We start from the raw sequence: 22,490 nt of genomic DNA, 5'->3' as shown, positions 1-22,490 counted from the left end.
GGAGTGACTGAATCAGCAGTAGTGGTGGCAGCACTACTCCCAGAGATTTAACCCATAGACTGAATATTTGAAAGTCACCTATTTCGACTTCCAGGAACCAGGATGGCCAAGTAAGCAATAAGTAGCTCTCACCCTGCCTTATTGACCTAGAACAACCCAGAGAATATTGCCCCAGGAAAAATATTGAAATAGTAGAGTAAGTGGAAAGACTAGATAAAGCAGTCTTTTAGCTGGTGAAGGCTAGGGGGATTAATGGGAAGCATCTCTTTTGCTGTGGCTGAAGGTGACCAGTACAGGAAGGGAGCTATACCAGCAAGCCAAAGTGAAGTCCCACCTCAGAAAACCAGTAAATAAGCTCCTAACCCCCAGCTCAAGAAGGCTGAGACAGTTCCCCCTGTGCCCCAGAAGCAGAGATCAACCTTAAAAGCCAGAAAAAAGGCAAACAACAGGAGCAAAAAGCAACATAGGAAAACAAGGACCATTTAGAAATGTCTTGGTGACAGGTACACAAATTCAGGAGAGGACAACATTGTCAATCTACCCACATCTGAAACCTCGGAGGGGAATATGAACTGGTCTCAAGCCCAAAAAGCCTTCTTGGAAGAGCTCAAGAAGGATTTTAAAAGCCAAATAACAGAGGTAGAAGAAAACTTGAACAAGTTATTTAAAAATACAGTTGACAAAATGGAAAAAAAGTACACTGAAGAAAACAACTCCCTAAAAAGTAAAAAGGGCCAAATAGAAAAGGAGGTACAAAAGATAACTGAAAAAAAGTCATTAAAAATTACAATTGGGCAATTGGAAGCTTAATGTCTCTGTGAGACATCAAGAATCAGTTAAACAAAATCAAAAGAATGAAAAAATAGAAGAAATTAAACTGATGTTTGATTTCTGACTCTCTTGTCTCTAGCCTTCTCTGTTTGGCTTAGGTCATCCACAGGTTTGAGGCTGGTTCAGTCTGAATGACATCCTTAACGTTCAAAATTTCTTCATTTGCTTTAACTGCTGGTTCCATATATGGATGGTGTGGTGCCGGCTGGTAGAGAACCTCTGTTTTGTTGCTGCTAATTGTTAGGCCAAAATTAACACAAGCAGCAAAGAATCAATCCACATTTTATTGAATCCAAGCTTCAGAGGCTGCATTAGGTACATAATCATCTGCAAACAAAAAAGTTATAAACCCATATGATACTTACTTGTAGCCTTTTCAAATTAAGCAGTTAATTATTACTGTGGTAGCAGACCTTGATGTCATTTTCATCCTAGTTGAAGGTGTCTGAGAAAATTGCTAAAAACGTCATGCTAAATAACATACAGGTAGACTCCCAAATATTTTCTAATGTCCACAGTAACTTTAAATGGAATTTCTACTTTCTATTTCTTGCTGTTGGTCTTTGTTAGTAATATACAGGAATGCCAATAATTTATGTAAGATTATTTTATATTCTGCAACTTTGCTAAAGATATTTATTATTTCAATAGTTTTGAGTTCATTCTCTCAAATTTTTTAAGTATGCCATTATATCATCTGTAAAGAGTGGTAGCTTTGTTTCTTCATTGCTTATTCTAATTCCTTCAATTTATTTTTCTTCTCTTATTGCTAAAGCTGAAGCTAACAATTCTAATTCTGAACTGAATAACTGGTGATAATGGACATCTTTGCTTCACCACTGGTCTTATTGGAAATGCTTCTATTTAACCCCATTACATATAATGCTTGCTGATGGTTTTAGACAGATGTTCCTTATCATTTTAAGGAATACTCCATTATTTCTATCCTCTCCAGTGTTTTTAATAGGAATGAGGTTGTATTTTGTCAAAAGCTTTTTCTGCATCTATTGAGATAATCATAAGATTTCTGTTAGGCTTCTTGTTGATATGATCAATTATGCTAATAGTTTTCCTGATATTGAACCAGCCCTTCATGCCTGATATAAATTCTACCTGGTCAAAGTGTATTATCCTCAAGATAAGTTGCTGTAATCTCCTTTTTAATGTTTTCTTTAAACTTTTTGCATCTATGTTCATTAGGGAAATTGGTCTGTAATTTTCTTTGTTTTGGCTCTTCCCAGTTTAGGAAGTAGCACCATATTTATATCATAAAAATAATTTGGTAGGACTCCTTCTTTGCCACTTTCAGCTCTTACATGGCCTGAGACCAAATAATATTTGTCTTTTTTTTTGAGAAAAGATAGGAACTTATTTTGTTTTAAAATAAACATTGAATACATCTCCCTTTTCAATCCTAGCCCCATTATAAAATGTCTCAAAGTGGAATGTTGTCAAAATTCCTTCAATAGCCTATCATTTTAGTAGATTACAAGGTCAGCAAAAATCTTTCTTCTAACAATGAGTGCTTTAAGGATAGTTTCAAAAATTTAAGTAACTGAATACATACTAACCAAATTATTGAGATAAAAGCTAAAAATAAAATCCAGGTTCTGCACTACAAATATCATTAACTTAACGACCTCTGCTTATTATATGTGATTAATTCAACATGAAGTCAAAGTGGGATGCAAAGTACAGCTAGCACTCCAACTGTGTACATGAGATCCACCAACACATTATGATAAATGTCAAGTAAAACTGTGGTATTCCTCATATAATGGAGGAGATCACTACTGTGAATAAGAGCAATGCCTTAAGGAGGAAATAACTAGACTCTATTCATGTAGATTATTTAAGAGAAATTGGTAAATGCATGTACACAGTAAAAGCTGTAAGAAAGCCTCAGTGGAATAGAAAATAAATGAAATTTCAAAGACACAAGAAACGATTATATGATCTCAGCCATGTATGTTGCATGTTCAACATCAGTGTTCCAAGATGCATTTTTTATAAGCATATTTTATTTATTTTAATTATACCATTAGAACTGAAACTGTTGGCTGTCATTCCTCTTAAAAGAAAAAATCAATCCAAACATATAATGATGTTTTTCAGAAGATAGAAAGTAGGGACATGTAGGTAGCATAGTGGATAGAGCTCTGGCATTGGAGTCAGGAGGACCTGAGTTGAAATGTGGCCTGAGACACTTGACATTTACTAGCTATGTGACCTTGGGAAAATCACTTAACCCCTCTTGCCTCATCAAAAAGCAAAAAAAAAAAATGAAAAAGAAAAAAGGGTAACAGCAGCAGTAGAGATTTAATATATATTTATTTTAAAAACCTTCAGGCTGCAGAAAGAGACATGTGATGAAAAGTATTTTGATTATCCATTAAACCTTCCAGTAGTACCTGTACCAATTATTTATATGATAATACAGCAAGGTCAAGTATTAGTGACAGATGATGTGCTTGTCATAAAGAATGATAAATATAGAGTACAAACCCTTACAAAAGTCATCATATCAAAGAAACCATTAAATGTGTTCCAAAAGGTATCTAAGTACTTCACATTAAATACGGAAGAGGCCATCCTAATTATATCCCATATTTGTTGCAGATTTTTTTAAAGTGCCAATCAAAGTCTAATTTTGCATTTTGGCTTTGTGTTGTACGATATCAGCTGTTACAAAGCAATTTATATGTATATATATTTTTAACCACAGTAGTTTGGCCTGGTGATGAATAGTGCCATATCGAAGCTGGTAATCGGCCTTATTTGTGTAATTAGAGACCCGTGCATCTTTTAGTATGCATCTAAACATTCATTGTTCCAATTTAAACCAGAAAAGGCTATGAAATGTGATAGCTTTTCTAAAGCACACTCTACTCTTTCTATCTTCCTTTCATAGGAAACCTTTTAGTTTTTGTCAATTACCATCAAAACAACAACTGTAAAGCTGATTTGCCAATTTTATCCAATGTCAAAAATGAGTCAATCTTACTTTTATCCAAGCCACTTCAATCAAATAACCATAGAGATCTGATCACTTCAAAAGTGTTTGTGTGTGTGTGTGTGTTTGTGTATTTTGCTCTTAAACAAGGGTGAGAAATCCAAATATCATTTACAAGGCTCAAGATTATGCTTAGAACATAATTTGCAGAGTAAATAAAGATCATTTCCTTCCATATCTAGATAACATAAAGCTGAGAGTTCCAGTCCTTTTTCAAAAGACTGTCCTGAAAGAGAGAACAAATAGATAATAACTAATAACTTCTGGTAACATGCTATGCGATACTGGCTTGTGTGTTTTTGGAATTTTAAATATAATCCTTTGAACCAGTTTAATTCACTTGCTAAGTGTTCACTGGTCGCATCCCTTGGTTAGGTGTTGGGTGCACTCTGTGACCTCTAGAGGCTCCCTGTCATCTGCTGTGCCCAGATCCTCTCTTGAAATTTTGTTGTTGTCCATCCTACTGGTAATTGGAGAAGTGTCATGGAGCAATGAGCTGGAATTGTATGTTACTGCTATTTGGAGTGTTATTAAACAAAAAGCAGTAGCCATCGTAGCCTCCTTTAAATCCATCATCAGGACCCCTATAACCATTCATTAAGCCTGTAGTGCCACGAGACCTTCTGGGTGACACTCCTTGGCTACTGTAATAGGGCTGACTACTATGTGGAAATCTGGTGTTCGACTATGGAGGTTGCTGGTGCTTGACTGCCAACTGGTCCTGGAAACCATGGTGGGTACCAACCATGACCTGAAGCTGCCCTTGCTGAAGATTTGTTTGCTCTGCTTGATGAGGCTGATTGGAAAATCTCTGGTTGTAACTAGCCTGGTACCAATTCTGTTGCTTTAAAGTCTCTGGCTTATTAACAGGAGGAATGGGGCATTCATTTTGAATACAGTTTGCATGGACTAGAATGGAGGGGTATTGACATTGATGCCATAGGCATGAAAATGATAGTAGATGGGTTGGGATGTTGTGTATCCCTCACTAGTTAAAGAAACCAAAGGTCCCTGTGTAGCTTCTGGCTGTATAGGAACTGGATTAGGGTAAGTTCATTGTGAATTGGAGAGAAGACAAGCTGAGGCATGTCCATGTTCTTGAATGGATTCATAGGCCTGTGCAGACACAATCACAGGATCAAGTGTTTGACTTTCGAATCCAGCACAGAATCCTGTATGAAATTGTATGGCCTCTGCATTTGTGCCACAAGGTCTTGAACTCATTTATCTTCTCACAAGAGGACTGGCCTGAACTACCACAGCCAAAGAGTAGGCCCCTGGCACAGAAGAGGATGTGCCTTGTGGCTGCTGCTGAAGTGAATTTACCACTTCAACTCTTTCAACTGTCCATTGATCTACCTGTTCCTTTTCTATTTATATACTCTGTTGACTGAACTTCATTTTGTTCAGCATATTCTTCTACCTGCTCAACTTCAGCTTCTGTTGCCTGGTCTTCCCCTGCTGGAACAGCAGCTATCTCTTTGTAAATTTTGAGTGTGTGCGTGTGTGTGTGTCTTTCAACCACAGGGTGACATCCCTACCTGCCAAGGCAAGCAGGTAAGAGTGGGATGAAGCAGACAATTTTTAGATCACCTTTTCCAACCCCTTCCTCACATGAAGAAGTGAGCAGTTCAACCCTTTAAAAAGACTGCTCAGACACCCAGGGAGCTGCCAAATTTCACTTCAATCCAGTAAGAAGAGGACCCTATGATCTCAGCTGCAAGTTGTGAACACAGGGTTGTGACTAGTGACCAGTGTATCCACACCTGTTGTTTTGTCACTTGCATGTTGCCACAGAAATTTGAGGTAGGTAAAAAAGACTAAAATGGTAAGGGTGATATCTTCTTACTCCCATATAAATTGGATCTAAGTGAGACAGAGTTGTATGAAGTCATTGGCCACACTGTCTCTTCCAGAGTCTTCGGAGTTATTGGCAAGACAAAAGTCAAGATGACTAGTAATACCTCCAGATGCAATGGATGACTTTGGTGTCTTTGTTGTCTAACCAAACTCTAAGCATTCCGCAGAACTTGCTTCCACACCTTCATGGCAACTGGAAAATTTTGTCCTCATCTGTGCATTCCTCTAGGGGAATCTTCACATGCTTGGGGTATACACCCCACCCTAAATAGTTTATGGGTTTGAGACCCATCAGTTACCCTCAAATTGATTTAGCCTATCAGCTGAAATGGTTTACTGGCATGTGGTTGCTGTGGATGCTATAGTTTCTTGGATCCACAGATGAGAGCTTGGTGAATCAGATGATCTCCAGAAGTGGGAAGCTCCCCTAAAAAGGGCTTAGCAGCCCTAACACCAGAGATACTAGTTTTCCCTGAGCACCTTACACCTCACTTGTAGGAAAAATGGGGTAATAAATTATATAGGAATGAAAAAAGGTAAACACAGTACCTTGGACATTTCTCAAGAGATTGTCCTAAGACATTTTAGGATCCATTGAAGTGCCTTTGGGACCAATTGCATCATTTATGATCAAGGGGAGCAGGTATTGCCATTGAGGGTTAAATTAATTGTAACAATTTTGTCTTTACTAATATGATTAGCACTGATAAAATATTTCACAGATACCGAGGAAACCAGGCCCTCTTCTACTGTCACTCTAAGGTCACTGATACTCTTAGAGAGAAGCTGTATGACTTGCCAAGTCACTTTAGGCATCCCCCTGCTGTTTCACATAGTGATAGTCACATTATTGCCGATCTCTTCCTGTGAGATGCCTATTTATATTAAAAAAAAAAAGAGTGTCTTTCATGTCAGAGTATTTAAAGGAAATGCTTTGATTTGGAAGTCATAGATTAAGAAAAGAGCCAATTGTTCGGATGTTATAGACATTTTTAAATAATTAAGAAAATATTAAAATATATTGTTGCAATAAAACAAATGCTTCCTAACAAACACAAACTTTCTAAAATGTAAATATATGCTTTTATTAGTTACTCCAAACAATTTGGTAAAGTGATTGTTAGTGATAACATATATGACTTTTTTTCTTTCTACTTAATAGTATTTAATTTTTTTGAATTACATGTAAAGATAGTTTTCAACATTCACTTTTTATAAGATTTTGAGTTCTAATTTTTTTCTTCCTTCCTGTCCCCATCCCCAAGAGAGCAAGCAATCAGATATAGGTTATATATGTACAATCATATCAAAGATATTTCCACATTAATCATGTTGTGAAAGAAGAATTAAAAAAAGGGAAAAACTACAAGAAAAAAAGTGAAAATAATATGCTTCAATCTGCATTCAGACTGCATAGTTCTTCCTGTGGATGTGGATAGCATTTTCCATCAGGAGGCTTTTGGAACTATCTAAGATCATTTATTCCTGGGAACAGATAAATCTACCAAGGTTGATCATCACACAATGTTGCTGTTACTGTGTAAAATGTTCTCCTAGTCTGCTCACTTCACTCATTGTCCATTCATGTAAGTCTTTCCAGGATTTTCTGAAGTCCATCTGCTCATCATTTCTTACAACACAATAGTATTCCATTACATTCATATACAACAACTTGTTCAGCCTGTCCCCACTTCATGGATATTCCCTTAATTTCCAGTTTTTTGCCACCACAAAAAAAGAGCTGCTATAAATATTTTTGTGCATGTGGGTCCTTTACCCTTCTATATGATCTCTTTGGGATAAAGACCTGGAAGTGGTATTTTTGGATCAAAGTGTAGGCACAATTTTATAGCCCTTTCGGCATAATTCCAAATTGCTCTCTAGAATGGTTAGATCAGTTCACAACTCCACTAAGAATGCATTGGTGTTCCAGTTTTCCCACATCTTCTCCAACATTTATCATCATCTTTTTGTGTCATATTAGCCAGTCTGATAAGTGTGAGGTGGTACCTCAGAGCTGTTTTAATGTGCATTTATTTCTCTAATCAATAGTGATGCAGAATGTGTTTTTTTTTTATATGACTGTAGATAACTTCAATTTCTTCATCTTGGGAAATGACATATTCTGATAAATTTGAATCAGTTCTCTATATATTTTAGAAAGGAAGCCATTATCAGAAACACTGGTTGTAAAAAATAGCTTCCCAGCTTTCTGCTCCCCTTCTAGTCTTCATTGTATTGACTTTGTGCAAAAAAAGTAATCCAAATTTAATATAGTAAAAATTCTCCATTTTACATTTCATAAAGTTCTTTATCTCTTGTTTGGTCACAAATTCTTACCTTCTCCATAGATCTGACAGGTAAGCCATTCCTAGCTCTTCTAATTTCCTTATGGTATCAACCTTTATGGCTAAATCATGTGCCCATTTTGACCTTATCTTGGTATGTGGTGTAAGATATTGGTCTATGCCCTGTTTCTGCCATACTATTTTCCAGTCTTGCCAGCAGTTTTTTGTCATATAGTGAGTTCTTATCCCAGAAGTTGTCTCTGGGTTTATCAAACTGTAAATTATTGTAGTCATTGACTATTGTGGCTCGTCTACCTAACTTATTCAACTGATTCATCATGCTATTTCTTAGCTAGTACAAATAGTTTTGATGATTTCTGCTTTATAACATAATTTTAGACTAGGTATTGCTAGGCCACCTTCCTTTAATTTTTTTTTTTATTAATTCCTTTGATTCTTGATTTTTTGTTCTTTCAGATGAATTTTTTTGGTGATTTTTTTTTTCCTAGCTCAATAAAATATTTTTGGTAGTTTGATTGGTATGGCACTGGATAGGTAAATTAAAGTGTTATTTTTATTATATTAGCTTGACTAACTTACTTGACAATTTTTTTTACTTTGACTATTAACTTGACTATTACATTAGCTTGACCTAACCATGACCTAGCCATTAAATTTTGATTACTTTTTTTTTGCACAAAGCCAATGCAATGAAGATTAGAAGGAAAGCAGAAATTATTTTTCTACTTATTTAGAGCTGAGTATATATACATATATATGTGTGTGTGTGTGTATAATTATATACAAAATTACATATACACATATATAACATATTTAATAATATATTTTATATTTAATATAATATATTTAAAATAACTATTTTATATATTTATATATATATGCAGTTATTTTAAATGGAACTTCTCTTTCTATTTCTTACTGCTGGGCCTTGTCAGTAATATATAGAAATGCTGCTGATTTATGTGAATTTATTTTATATGATGCAATTGTGCTAAAATTGTTAATTATTTCATGTAGTTTTTTAGTTGATTCTCCAGGATTTTCCAAGTATGCCATTCTAAGTACATCATCTTGAAAGAGTGATACTCTTGTTTTCTCATCGTTTATTCTAATGCCTTCAATTTCTTTTTCTCCTTTTATTGCTAAAGCTAACACTTCTAGTACAATATTGAATAATGGTGGTGATAATGGACATCATTATTTCATACCTGATCTTATTGGGGTAGCTTCTAGCTTGTACCTGTTACATATAATGTTTGCTGATGATTTTATTCAGATACTATTTATCATTTTAAGGAAAACTCCATTTGTTCCTATGTTGTCTAGGGTTTTTAATAGGAATGGGTATTGTATTTTGTCAAACGCTTTTCTGTTTCTATGGGGATAATAATATAATTTCTTTTAGTTTTGTTATTAATATGGTCAATTATGCAAGTGGTTTTCTTAATATTGAATCAGCCCTACATTCCTGGAATAAATCCCACCTGGTCATTATATATTATCCTGGTGATAAATTGTTATAATCTCTTTGCTAATATATTATTTAATATTTTGCATCAACATTCATTAGGGGAATTGGCCTTTAATTGTCTTTTTCTGTTTTGACTCTTCATGGTTTAGGTATCAGCACCATATTTGTTCATAAAATAGAATTTTATAGATCTCCTTTTTCACCTATTTTTTCCAAATAACTTACATGATATTGGAATTAATTGTTCTTTAAATGTTTAGAAGAATTCACTTGTAAATCCATCTGGCCCTGGCAATTTTTCTCAGGGAGTTCACTGATGGCTTGTTCAATTTCTTTTTCTGAAATGGGGTTATTTAAGTATGTTATTTCTTCTTCTGTTAACCTGGGCAATTTGTATTTTTGTAAGTATTTATCCATTTCACTTAGATTGTCAGATTTGGCATACAGTTGGGCAAAATAGCTCCTAATTATTATTTTAATTTCATCTTCACTGGTGGTTAATTCACCCTTGTCATTTTTGATTCTGGTAATTTAGTTTTCTTCTTTCTTTTCTTGAAACAAAATTAACCAGAAGTTTATGTGTTTTATATATATTTTTTAAATGAAACTAACTCTTAGTTATATTTATTAATTCAATAGTTTCTCTACTTTCAACTTTATTAATCATTCCTTTGATTTTCAGAATTTCTAACTTGGCATTTAATTTGGAATTTTTCATTTGTTTTTTTTTCTAGCTTTTTTAGTTGCATGTGCAACTCATTGATCTCCTCTTTCTCGATTTTATTCATGTAAACATTTAAAGATATAAAATTTCCCCTAAGAACTGCTTTGGCCAAGTCCCAAAAATTTTGGTATGTTTTCTCATTATTATCATTCTCTTTCTTTTTCTTTTAATGCCATTTTCTTTCAAGAAATTTTTATTTCTGTGATTTGATTTTTACTCTTTCTTAAGGATTAGATTATTTAATTTCTTAGTCATGGCCCTTTAATATATGTAATTTTTTTGTTTCACAACCTGAAAAGGATGAATTTAGTATTTCTGCCTTTCTGCATTGGATTGTGAGGTTTTTATGCCTTAATGCATTGTCAGTTTTTGTGTAGGTGTGATGTCGTATCAAGAAAAAAGAATATTCCTTTCTATCCCCATTCAGTTTTCTCTAGTCATCATATCTAACTTTTCTAAAATGTTATTCATCTCCTTAAGTTCTTCCCTGTTTATTTTGTGTTAGATTTATCTAGTTCTGAGAAGGGGAATTTGAGGTTCCACAATAGTATAATATTGCTGTCTGTTTCTTTTTGTAACTCCCTTAACTTCTCCTCTAAGAATCTGGATGCCATACCACTTGGTTCATATATTTATTGATATTACTTCATTGTCATGGTACCTTTTAACAAGATGTCATTTCATTATCTCTTTTAATTATGTCTATTTTTGTTTTTACTTTGTCTAAGATCAGGATGGCTACCCCTGCTTTTTATTTTATTTTATTTTATTTTATTTTATTTTTTCACTTTAGCTTAAGCATAATGTATTCTGCTCCAGCCTTTTACCTTTACTCTGCGTGTATCACTCCTCTTCACATATGTTTCTTTTAAATAACATATTGTAGGATTATGATTTTTAATCTACTCTGCTATCTGCTTCCATTTTATGGGAGAATTCATCCCATACTCATTTAAGGTTATGATTACTGTGTATTTCCCTCCATTCTACTCTCCCCATTTATACTTTTTTCCCTCTCCTTTTCCCCTGTCCCTGCTCGTCCGTGTTTTTCTTCTGACCACCACCTACCTCAATCTTCCCTGCCTTCTACAAGCTCCCCTCCCCTTTCTTTTCCCTTTTCCCCTACTACTTCTTTCCTTCCTCTTTCTCTCCTTTCTATCCACATTCCTTCTCTTTTGTTTCCCTTTCTCTTCCTACTTCTCTCTAGGTTAGGATAAAATTCTGCACCCAAATGAGTGTGTATGTTATTCCCACTTTGAGCCAAATCAGATGAGACTAAGATTCAAACAATGGTCAATCCCCTTCCTTCTTTCCCTCTGTAACAGTTCCTTTGTGCCTCTTCATGTGATGTAATTTACCCTATTTTGCCTCTTCTATCCTCTTCTCCCAGTACAATCCTTTTTTCATCCCTTCTCACCTTCTCACCTTCCCCCACTTCCCTGCCACTGTAAAAACCTTTTCTTGTCTGTTTTATGTGAGATAATTTACCCCATGCTACCTCTCCCTTTGTCCTTTTTCCAGTAAAATCCTCTCACTCCTTAATTTTATTTTTTAGATATCACCCCTTCATCTTCAACTCACCCTGTATCTTCTATCTGTCCATCTATCCATCTATCTATATCTACATCTACATCTATCTATCTATCTGTCTATCTATCTATCTATCTACCTATCCACATATAATTTTTCCCCCTCCAACTACCCTAATACTGACAAAGGTCTCATGAGTTACAAATGTTAACTTTCCAAGCAGTAATGTAAACAGTTCAACCTTAATACTAATGATTTCTCTTTCCTGTTTATCTCTTCGTGCTTCTCTTGAGTCTTATCTTTGAAAGTTAAATTTTCTATTCGGTTCTGGTCTTTTCATCAAGAATGCTTGAAAGTCCTCTATTTCACTGAATATAAATTTTTTCCCCTGAAGGATTATACTCAGTTTTTCTGGGTAGGTGATTCTTGGTTGTAATCCTATCTCTTTTGACCTCCAGAATATTATATTCCAAGTCCTCGGGTCCCTTAATGTAGAAGCTGCTAAATCTTGTGTTATCGCGATTATGTTTCCACAATACTTGAATTGTTTCTTTCTGGCTGCTTGCAATATTTTCTCCTTGACTTAGGAACTCTGGAATTTGGCTACAATATTCCTAAGAGTTTTCCTTTGGGGATCTCATTCAGGAGGTGATTGGTGGATTCTTTCCATTTATATTTTACCCTCTGGTTCTAGAGTAGTTTTCCCTGATAATTTCTTGAAAGATAATATCTGGGCTCTTCTTTTGATCATGGCTTTCAGACAGTCCAATAACTTTTAAATTATCTCTCCTGGATCTATTTTCCAGGTCAGTTGTTTTCCCAATGAGATATTTCACATTGTCTTCTATTTTTCATTCTATTGGTTTTAGTTTACAGAAACATTCTTTTTGGTTTTGTGTGCTGCTGGCTTGCTCGCTCCTCTTTGGTGGCCTGGCCCAGTTGTACTTGTTGCTGCCTGGTTCCCAGGGCTGGCAATTTGCCTTCTGGCTGGAGGTTTCATAGCTTGCCAGCTGTGCCTCTGGCCGCTGAGCCAGACCAAAAGGCCTCTGTTGCTGATCTGTGCTGTGGCTAAGAGCCTCCCACTTACTTGCCCAGACACAGTCCATGCTGGGCTGGGCTTCCCTTTGTCCCAACTGAGAACACCTTTCCTCATGTACTTCTAATTCATCTTAAGGTGAAAAAGTGTTTCACTTTTTTTGTAGGTTCTGTCACTCTAGAATCTCTTTAAAGGCTTGATTTAATGCTGTTTCTGAGGAAGACTGAGGAGAGCTCAGGCAACTTCCTGGCTTCTCTCTGCTATCTTGCCCTGCCCTTTTTTTTTTTTTGTAGTTTGCAAAGTTTATTCATAGGACAGGTGTTACTAGGTGTTTAATCATTTGTTGGCAATGTGGACCTTTTTTTTTTGCCATGAGTTTTGTTTCTTCTTCTTGCTGTCTTTATTCACATTGTTATAGTGATTGATTGTATTTTTCTTTGTGCTCTGCTTTCTTTACTCTGAATTACTTCATAATGTTTGATATATCTTCCTTTCTTGGAACATTTTCATTCAGTTCTTCCATTATTTCTTTGAGTTCTCAGTAATAAAATGAAATATTTTTCAAAACAATTCATTTATCATAATTTTCTCAATTTTTTTTCAAATCACTGACATTGTTCTTTAAGCCTTTTTTGTAATTATAAATATTGTTAAAATGATTTTTTTGCTCATTTTCTTATTGTAATTAATTTCTTTGGAAGATAAATCTCTTAATGTGCTCTCTGGCCAACTTTGGGAGCGATTTAGCAAATGTCTTTGAATATTTATAAATTCTATATTTCCAAGTGATATAACAATTTTTAGGTTTTCCAAGTCAATTAGTGTTTCTTCCCAATTACCCTTAAGTACTGAAATTTCCATGTTTGGCCAATTTGATGGATTTGGGTTAATCCTTCATAAGGTTTTTCAATTCACATTATTTTTTTCATGATTTTGAAAAAAAAATTTCATTTAGTTCTTTACTTTTTCTTCTTTCAAACCCTTTCATACATTTAAATGACTTATTTATTGAGGAATAAGTTTAAATCCTATATATTTGTGTCAATTATCTCTTTAAATTGAATGTCAGCAATTTATCTGAAATCTTCTATGAAATATTTTATTAATCTTAATCCCTTATCCAAATTTTATCTGCATTTATTTTGTTTGATTATATTAAAATTTTATTTAATTTTATTATAAATTAATTGTCTTTATATCAAATCACAAAATACTTAAGTGTTTAGAGAGTCCTGTTAAAGAATGGATACAAATATACTTAAAATTATTATAGTTAGGGAATTTAATAGTTTATATTCTTACATTTTGAAGTTAATAATCAGTTTGAGGGAAAGGATGAAATATAACATATTTTAAGAAAGGATAAAAGAACAAATACAAAGGGTAAATGTAAAGCCATCCCCTCCAGACAATCTTGCATTCCTGTTGGAAATGCTTATCTAGCTCAATGAAAGAATATAACACCAAATGAGGGATCGAACTCAGGAACTAAAAGAGTTGATTTATGCTGGTGAGCCTGCACCCTTTAAAAGGGGGTATTTACCAATAGCCGTGTTCTCACAGGCTAATATCCCTAAGGATAACACTGACAGCTTTTTGTCCATTATTGAAGTGTTTAACCTTAGGTCATAGGGCCTATCTCATCTCACCATCAAAAGAGCAGAAGAGATCTTTGGAAAATCAAGACAGTTGGAAGTAAGTTAAGAGGGTTGTTTCAAAGCTGCCAGTTTCTCATGGATTGGTCACATAATGTTTTGTAGTCAGTGGTTTTGGCACTTGTCAGCCTGGTAAAACATTCTTCTCTGACTTAATAGAGGAATGTGGTAATAAACGTATCTAGAATTCTGTGTGGAAGGAAGAATACTACACCTTTCCCAGGGTTCTAGTGAGCCAAGAAGTGATTGGGAGTAGAAGAATGTGTTAAGGGCTAGAGAAGTTCTCAAGTTTGTATAGCACTGACCAGAATTACTTTGCTCATAGTCCAGTTGGCTCAACTTCTACTGAATATGGTAGTGATGAGAAAAAGAAACATCCCAGAGTACAAAGTATTTCAATTCAGGCCTCCAATTGGGATGGAGAGAGCTCACAGAAGAAACTTTTTTTTTTAACTTTTTAGTTAAACCAGAAAAGCTAGCATTTTATATATCTTAATCAAACCCTATATATACAAAGCAGATATCATTACAATTACCTAGATTATGAAAAGAAAATCGCTCAAAAGAAGATAAAGACAATATTGGACTAAGACTATACTAAAATTCCTTTCTCTTGTAGGTCATCAAGCCGAAAGCAAGCATTAGCTGAACACCTTTTCCAGCATCAAGGACTGTGTTTTTATATGCTAGCTATTTCTTTCTGCCCCTTAAATTCCCCCCAAATGCACACATGTACACACATATACACACAAACACAGAGACACACACACCAGAATATGTTGAGACCTAAGTAAGTTCATGTGGAACAATTGATTGGCATTAGAGGACCTTGTTTGAATTATTATTATGCCATCTGCATTACTCTGGGCAAGTAAATCATGTATACCCTTTGGGCCTCATCAGTAAAATGAGGAAGTTGGATGAGATAATGCCAAGGGCTCCTCCTAGCTTGAAATCTATCATCCTATGACACTAAAAACAAGGTGTTGTTTGTCCTTCATTTTTGAGGAGGAACAGTGATATGATGGGTAAAAGAAAGAAGATAAAGTCCCAGAAGAGTGGTACCATCAACACAGTTGGGAGAATTGTTTGTTAAGGAGAAATAAGTCAAGAAGGGGCATAGGTAGTATCTTATCCAATAAAAAAATGACATTTCCTACAATATTCTCAAAAAAGCAGGACTGTAGGCTATCCATGTAGAGAAAGACTCAGTGTGATATGCTGTGCAATACATCATGTTAATTTTAATGGAGATTTCACACTGCTCTTTGGGGTAACTAAAAGCAATAACAATCATAGATGGACTTGCTGGAAGGCTGATCATATTCCTATCCCCATTCAACCATTTGAATTAACAGTGTGCTAGAGAAACATTTTGCAATGAGTCATTTATCAATACTTAGCTATGACATTTCTTAGCAGCTAGGTGTCACAGTGGATAGAGTGTTGCGCCTGGAGTCAAGAAGACTGGTGTTCCTGAGTTCAAAACTGGCCTCAGACACTTAATAGTTACGTGATCTTGGGCCAGTCACTTCACCCTGTTTGCCTCAGTTTCTTCATTTGTAAAATGATCTGAAGAAGGAAACAGCAAACCACTACAATATCTTTGCAAAAAAAAAATCCAAATGAGGTCACAAATAGTTGGACACAATCAAAAAGCATCAAAACAACAATAATGACATTTCAAGAAAAAGATTACTGATGACTGTTGCAGGTGGAATTAAGATAAGTCCTGTTCCATTCTGGCTATGGGGATTATCAATGACATAGGAAAAATCCCTCTAAGAAGACACTTAGTATTTTGTTGTTGTTATTGTTTTTGGTGAGGCAGTTAGGGTTAAATGAGTTGCCCAGGGTCATACAGCTAGTAAGTTTCAAGTGTCTGAGGCCACATTTGAAGTCAGGTCCTCTTGACTCCAAGACTGGAGCTCTATCTACTTTGCCACCTAGTTGTATAGCACTTAGCAATTTTTGAAAAACAGAAAGTGATAAAATTGCAGGTGATCTAAATCTATTTATGGCCATGTGGCCTTTGGATCAAAAGTATTAACTGAGAGAAGCAAGCCTGTGGAATTTGTCTGTCCTTTTTTTTTTTTTGGACTAATAGGGAAAAGATGAAGGCCCTAATTCTGAAGTGATTATGTGTCTTATTTCCATACATACTGATACTTATGACTGACCTTAGCACTTGCCTCATGGCAGTTTGTGATGACTAGATAATCAGATATAATCTAGACTATGATCTTTACATGCCTTCTCTCCCTTATATGTAAGATCTGAGTATACCTTGTCTTTAACATCATTGTTTGCTGACCATTCATTTCCTGGATGATCTTAACAATCATTATAATTTTTGAGAGATTTTAAGGTTTCTCTTGCTATATCAAAAGCAAAGTTCCTTTTGATTTATGTAAAATTGGATGAAAGCTATTAATCACACTATCATTCTATTCTCCATTGCTAGCAGGACCAAGGGGGAAAAAATTAACTATAGATTCTTCAACTGTCAACATAATTTCAGATTGCAATGTAGTACAGAGGATGTGACATTTGCTGATCGTAAATTTAGGCAAAAAATTGGGATTTGTATTAAAAAATTTTATAGCATTTTTATGTCCTTTGTGTTAGATGTTCATAAAAACATCTGAAACCATTAGCAAATCTGGGCTTTCTTGATAGAAAAATGATGTCCAGAAGGTTACTATGTTCTTTCAGAAACTGGCAGACAGCATGGCAAAAGGCTTCAGAACAAATTGAAGGCCAACAAAACAACTTAACTGTCCAGCTTTCTATATGGATGTGAAATATTGACCTAATAGAGATGTCACAGCTGGCTTCTTGAGTGGATCAGTTACCATTGTCTGCAAGGCCAAGTAAACAATCAATGATGGTGCAGTATCGCTAAGAAGGAAATCCTGGATTGGAGCCATCCATTCTATTGCTGTTGAGACTAAGCAGCGTGATGCAAATCTGGTAGACCAGAAATATTCTGAGAAGAGATCTCCACAACAGTGTTTAGAGGATGAAATGACATGGGACAAGCAAAAAATTGGAAGAACAGGACAGATGGTCAGGAGCAGAATTATATATACTGTGCCTTAGTTGTGGGCTGCTGGGCAAAAACAAAGGAGGCATTTTGTTTAACCTGATGGCTACATCTTAAAAAAACTTAGCCCATGCATATTCCTTGCGATATGCAGTCCCATAGTATTTAAATACATAGTTAAACAAACAGTTGCTTTACTGAACAAAGTAGTTTAGGTCATGTCCATTCATGCTCATGTTCTGCTTAGAAGCTATGGGTCAGATATGTTGTGAGTCAATAAAAGTTGAAAAAATATCAATTTGAAGATGCAGAGGCTAAAGTCTTACTACAATTCTTCATCTGGTTGTGGTACTGACTCTCCTTCCCTAAAACCTTTCCAGAGCAGTTTGAACATTAGCAAAGCGCTCAAAAAAAAAAAAAAAAAGAAGGCTAGAAAAGCTTTGAGTACTGCTGAATTATTCAATGTGGCTTAATCACCAGAAGGTCACCAAAAGTTGATGGATTTGGGGGGAGGGGCAGAGCACTGTAAGAATAATGTCAACAAAGGCCCAGAGGCTTCTGTGTTAGCATACATCTTTGAAAGTATCTAAGTAATAAGAAAATGATTTTTTTTAAATGCACATTAGTCTCACAAATATTCAAACCTAGAATGAACAGAGAACTTTTTAAAATGTCTAATTAAAAAAAAGTCTAATTCATAGTGGTGATACTTTCTCTCTCTGAGCTCCTATCACTCTTTTTCTGTCTCTCTGATTTCTTCCCCCTCCCCCAATGGGTGGAAGTTCAAGTATTCTTGATTTCTGCTAACTAGCTAGCTAGCTATCTTTCTATCAGAGGCAAACTAGGTTGTGTCTGCATAGAGAAATTGGTATGTTAGATACACTTCAAAAACTACCTTGCGTGTGGAATGTGAAGACCTTTACCAATAAATTCTGGAGACTCAGATGTAGCAAAGAGAAAGATTTCCTTATTAGCTTTCTTGAGAAAGGGCACCCTCTGTCCGCCTAAAATGACTCTGGTGGAAGAGTGCAAGTGCATGCTCAGCAAAGAAAGATTATATAGACCCCCTAACCACAATTCCCTTTCCCTAACCCCCTTCCTCTCAGCTCATTGGTGCAAGTCTTGAGGGCACAATCTATTCCCAGAAATCTACAGCAAGAACAAACAGTTTCACAAACTTGCCTGGAGACAAGGAAAGGCTGGAAGTTTTGCAAGGGCAAGCAGTTCAGGTTGGGGGTAGGGCAATTATTTTTGCTTGCTTAAAAAAAAAAACAGGGTTTGAGTGGGGAAGGGTTTTGAAAACAATACAAGGACTATTAACAAGAACTACTGACCCTTTGAGGAGGATTCACTTTTGAGAGATCATCTCTCACACTTGGATTTGAGTTAACATACATTTTCACTAAAATGTCTTCTTGGTTTGAATTTTTTCCATTGTCAAGAAACTACTGCTTCATATACCCCATCTCTGTACCTTCTTTAATGTGATTTTACTCTAACAGAAACATAAGTTGTTTGTCCTTTTTTGCTTACAGTTTGACACAATTGTAGTAATGACTTAGATTTAAAATAATGAAGCACACTCTTCATTTTAACAAACTATTCAAGTATAAATAAACTCTGAGTAGTTTGTCTTTTTAAAGCCTAGCAAACAAAATGAAGAAACAAAACAAAAAAAAGATCCTTTCCAGCACTCTTAATGCAAAAAAAAAATGTTGATGGCCTTCAGGCCACCCTCTGGGGAGGGAGCTAAAGGATTTGCCAATTGAAATGAATTTTGTAACTTTACAAGTGAAGCTAACATGTAAAACAACACCATGCAGTAGTTCCATAATCTCAGTGGATTCATTAATTAACTTATTCTTAGCATCTAGAATGTAATGTTTCCATTCCCACATTAGACATAAAATACCAAACTTATAAATGAACAGCAAGGAAGGAATTTAAACCACCAAGGAAAACAGTGTGTACTTTAAAGGTATAAACAAAAGCAATTCAATAAATGTAACTTATTAGCAACTCATTTAACCTGAACTCTGCTTAAACTACCTTCAAAGCAATACAATATTTACAGTAATATAAACACACTCATCCATGCAGAACAGAAAATGTCAAAGGAAAAGGCTAATAGTTTCATAGGCAACCTTAACAGAAACACTATATAATAAGCACCGTGAGTCTTGACAGTTCTAATCAGTTGGTAGGTAACCTTCAAACTGGCAAGGACATGCTAAAATAGTAAGACTATGCATTCTGCTAGTGATTATAAAATAATATGTTGAGATAGGTTACAGGCATACCTGATTAAAATGTTTGGTCAGATCATCTCAGAAAGTAACAAATCATAGCCATGAAGGATTTCAATGTCATTAAAAAAAGTCAAGCTTTAGCTTTTGAAAGTATCTAAGTAAATATGAAAATGATTTTTTTAAAACATCCTTTTTTGCTTATGTGAAAAATACTTTAATAGTCAGAATACTGTAGAAGTCTACATTTAGCTATCATTTTCTGGGACCCAGAGGAATTCCCTTTTTTTTTTTTAATGTAAAGAAACAGAAAAAAAAATAACACTAGAAAATGCAGGCCACCCAAAGGTACCCATCATGTTGGACACAATTTGCAATCTGAAGATCAGAAGTTGCCAAGTCATAAATAACATGACTTTTTAAAGTACAAATCATTGTCAAACCAATCTAATTTCCTACTATGACAGAGTGATGGCCTTGATTCTTCAACTCACAAGAAGTGTAATAGAGCTTGGCTCTAATAAGTCCTTTGACTCTTTTCCTCATGGCATCCGCATCAGCAAGCTAAGGAAATATGGCTTAAATCAAGTTATTGTTAGCTCAATGCACAAGTTTTTGGGGAGTGATACTCAGAGAGTGGTTATAAATGGTCTTATTTTGACAAAAATGTATGAGGGTACAGCCTTGGGAATATATCTGGGCAAATCAAATTGGATTGATTGGGATTTAAATCTGCTTTGACTACTCAATCATCTTATCAATGTCTAAAGGATGAAATTCATACCATGTTTACTAAGCACACAAAATAATAGAATTTCAGGTTTGAAAGGATCTGAGAAATCATGTCATCCAATCTAAGAACAAAAATGAATTCTTAAAACATACTGGTCAATCATCAAACTTTTTTGCTTGAAATCCTAGAGATGGGGGGAAGGTCCTTATGCTTCTCATTCTGTTTTTGGAGATGTCTAATTTTTTGGAAGCTTTTACTGATATAGAATCTAAATTACCATACTGAAATTTCCATTCTACTTGATAGTATTTCTACTATTATTGAGATAGATAGACAGATAGATAATCTCCTTTCTTTCTCTTTCTAACATAATCACCTTCCAAAACGTAAATGACCATACCTATGTATATGAACCTCAGATCTATATATCTAGTCCCACCTCCTCTGAGCTTCTGTCCCACATTACCAGTTACTTATTAGACATTTTGAATTGGATGGCTCTGATACATTTTAAACACAAAATATCTGAAACAACTTATTAGCTTTCCTTCTAAACTGTCTTCTTTTCCAAACTTTCTTATTTCTGTCAAAGGAACTATCATTCTCCTAGTATCCCATGTTCCTAACCATAACATTTTCCTGGACTTCTCACTGTCAATCTGTTCCAAACCTTGTTTCTCCTTTCACAGCATCTTTCATATTCAGCCCCCTCAGTCTTCTCACATAGCTATCACTTTTGTTCAGTCCCCTATCACATCTTACTTAGACTTCCATAATAGGCATCTAACTGACCAAATTATCTCATGTCTCTCTCCTCAGTCCAGTTCATAGTACACAATGTTGCTATTGGAGAAGTGGTTATTTTCTATCATATTAATAACCAATTATTAAATTAGGATTAAGGCTTTTTCTCCTTATTTCCTCTTTCAGGGATCAGCATCTGTAAGGTAGTTAGTCAATTAGTTTCTGAAGGACATTGCTGACAGCTGAGATTGCTCAAATACTCTGGAATATGTTCCTTGATCTTGGGTGGTGATGAGGTATGAGAGGTTGAGAGGTTGTGACCCCTCAAAGACTGAAGTACATGATGGGTCGTCCAGAATGAATTCACAGATTCACGCATTCTTTAAGTCAAGATGGCAAAGTTTATTGTTACACTTTTCAGCGGGCAAGTATTCTTAAGGATTCCTGCAATCTTAGAGAGGTACAGTTAAAGTTTATATAGGATAAAATACAATAAAACATGTGCCAGATGTGCTAACTAAGTGATTCAGGGTGGGATTAGGGAGTGGTTAGGGAGTAGTCAGTTCTTAAGAGAACATGTACTTCTTGTACCCACTGTGCAGGCGTTTTACCCAGAGTTCACTGGGAAAAGTCCACAAGGGGGGCCACATGAAGGTGTGGTTTTAGGCCTGCTATGTCACTAAGTTAACTAGAGTTCAGGGTAACTGAGAGTTGTTCATTCTGCCACCAAATCAATGTCTTCTTTGACAAGATAGATATAGGGAGTATACATATATCTTAAGTTTACAATACAGTTAATGAGGAGCCTACAATGTAGATAATGAGGTAGGGCAGTACTATGTCTTTATGACCCAGTGCAAAGCCAGTTCAAACTAATAATTCCTTCAGGTGCTGTTTGGAACTGCAACAGGGAAAGAGATAAGGGTCTTGCTGGGGCCCACTCATGAGTAATTGCTAAGCATAGGGTCCTTGGGCTGGGGAGAAACTGTCAGGGATAGTGTTTCTGAGGCTAGGGAGAAATTGGGGTCCAAGTACAAGCACCCAAACAGAAGCACCCAAGCACCCCATCAGGTAGGACCCCACCCAACTAGAAGACCTTCCTTCTGCTCTTCTGTTCAGAGTATAAACAGAATCTAATCTAAGTGAATTCCAGCCCTAAAGCCTTAAATCTATGCTCTTGTAACACCCCATTGTGGTTTAGGGTAACCCAGCTCATGAAGGAGAAAACTAACCAGAGTGGTATAGGTAGAGATGAATTCCTTTTTCCAGATTGCTGGAGGCAACTGAGTCTG

The 22,490-nt window shown here is 35.4% G+C and overlaps 1 pseudogene; it reads right to left on the bottom strand.

The window, feature by feature from the left end:
* Nucleotides 1-4,175: 4,175 nt before the first annotated feature.
* On the bottom strand, nt 4,176-5,917 carry LOC110212459 (caprin-1 pseudogene; annotated as a pseudogene).
* Between the last annotated feature and the right edge of the window lie 16,573 nt (nt 5,918-22,490).

The sequence above is a fragment of the Phascolarctos cinereus genome, unplaced genomic scaffold (assembly GCF_003287225.1).
Source record: "Phascolarctos cinereus isolate Bilbo 61053 unplaced genomic scaffold, phaCin_HiC Scaffold_7;HRSCAF=346, whole genome shotgun sequence".
In the NCBI taxonomy this organism is placed as follows: Eukaryota; Metazoa; Chordata; class Mammalia; order Diprotodontia; family Phascolarctidae; genus Phascolarctos; species Phascolarctos cinereus.
The sequence above is the reverse complement of the archived record's forward strand: the minus strand, read 5'-3'. Positions and strand labels throughout refer to the sequence as shown.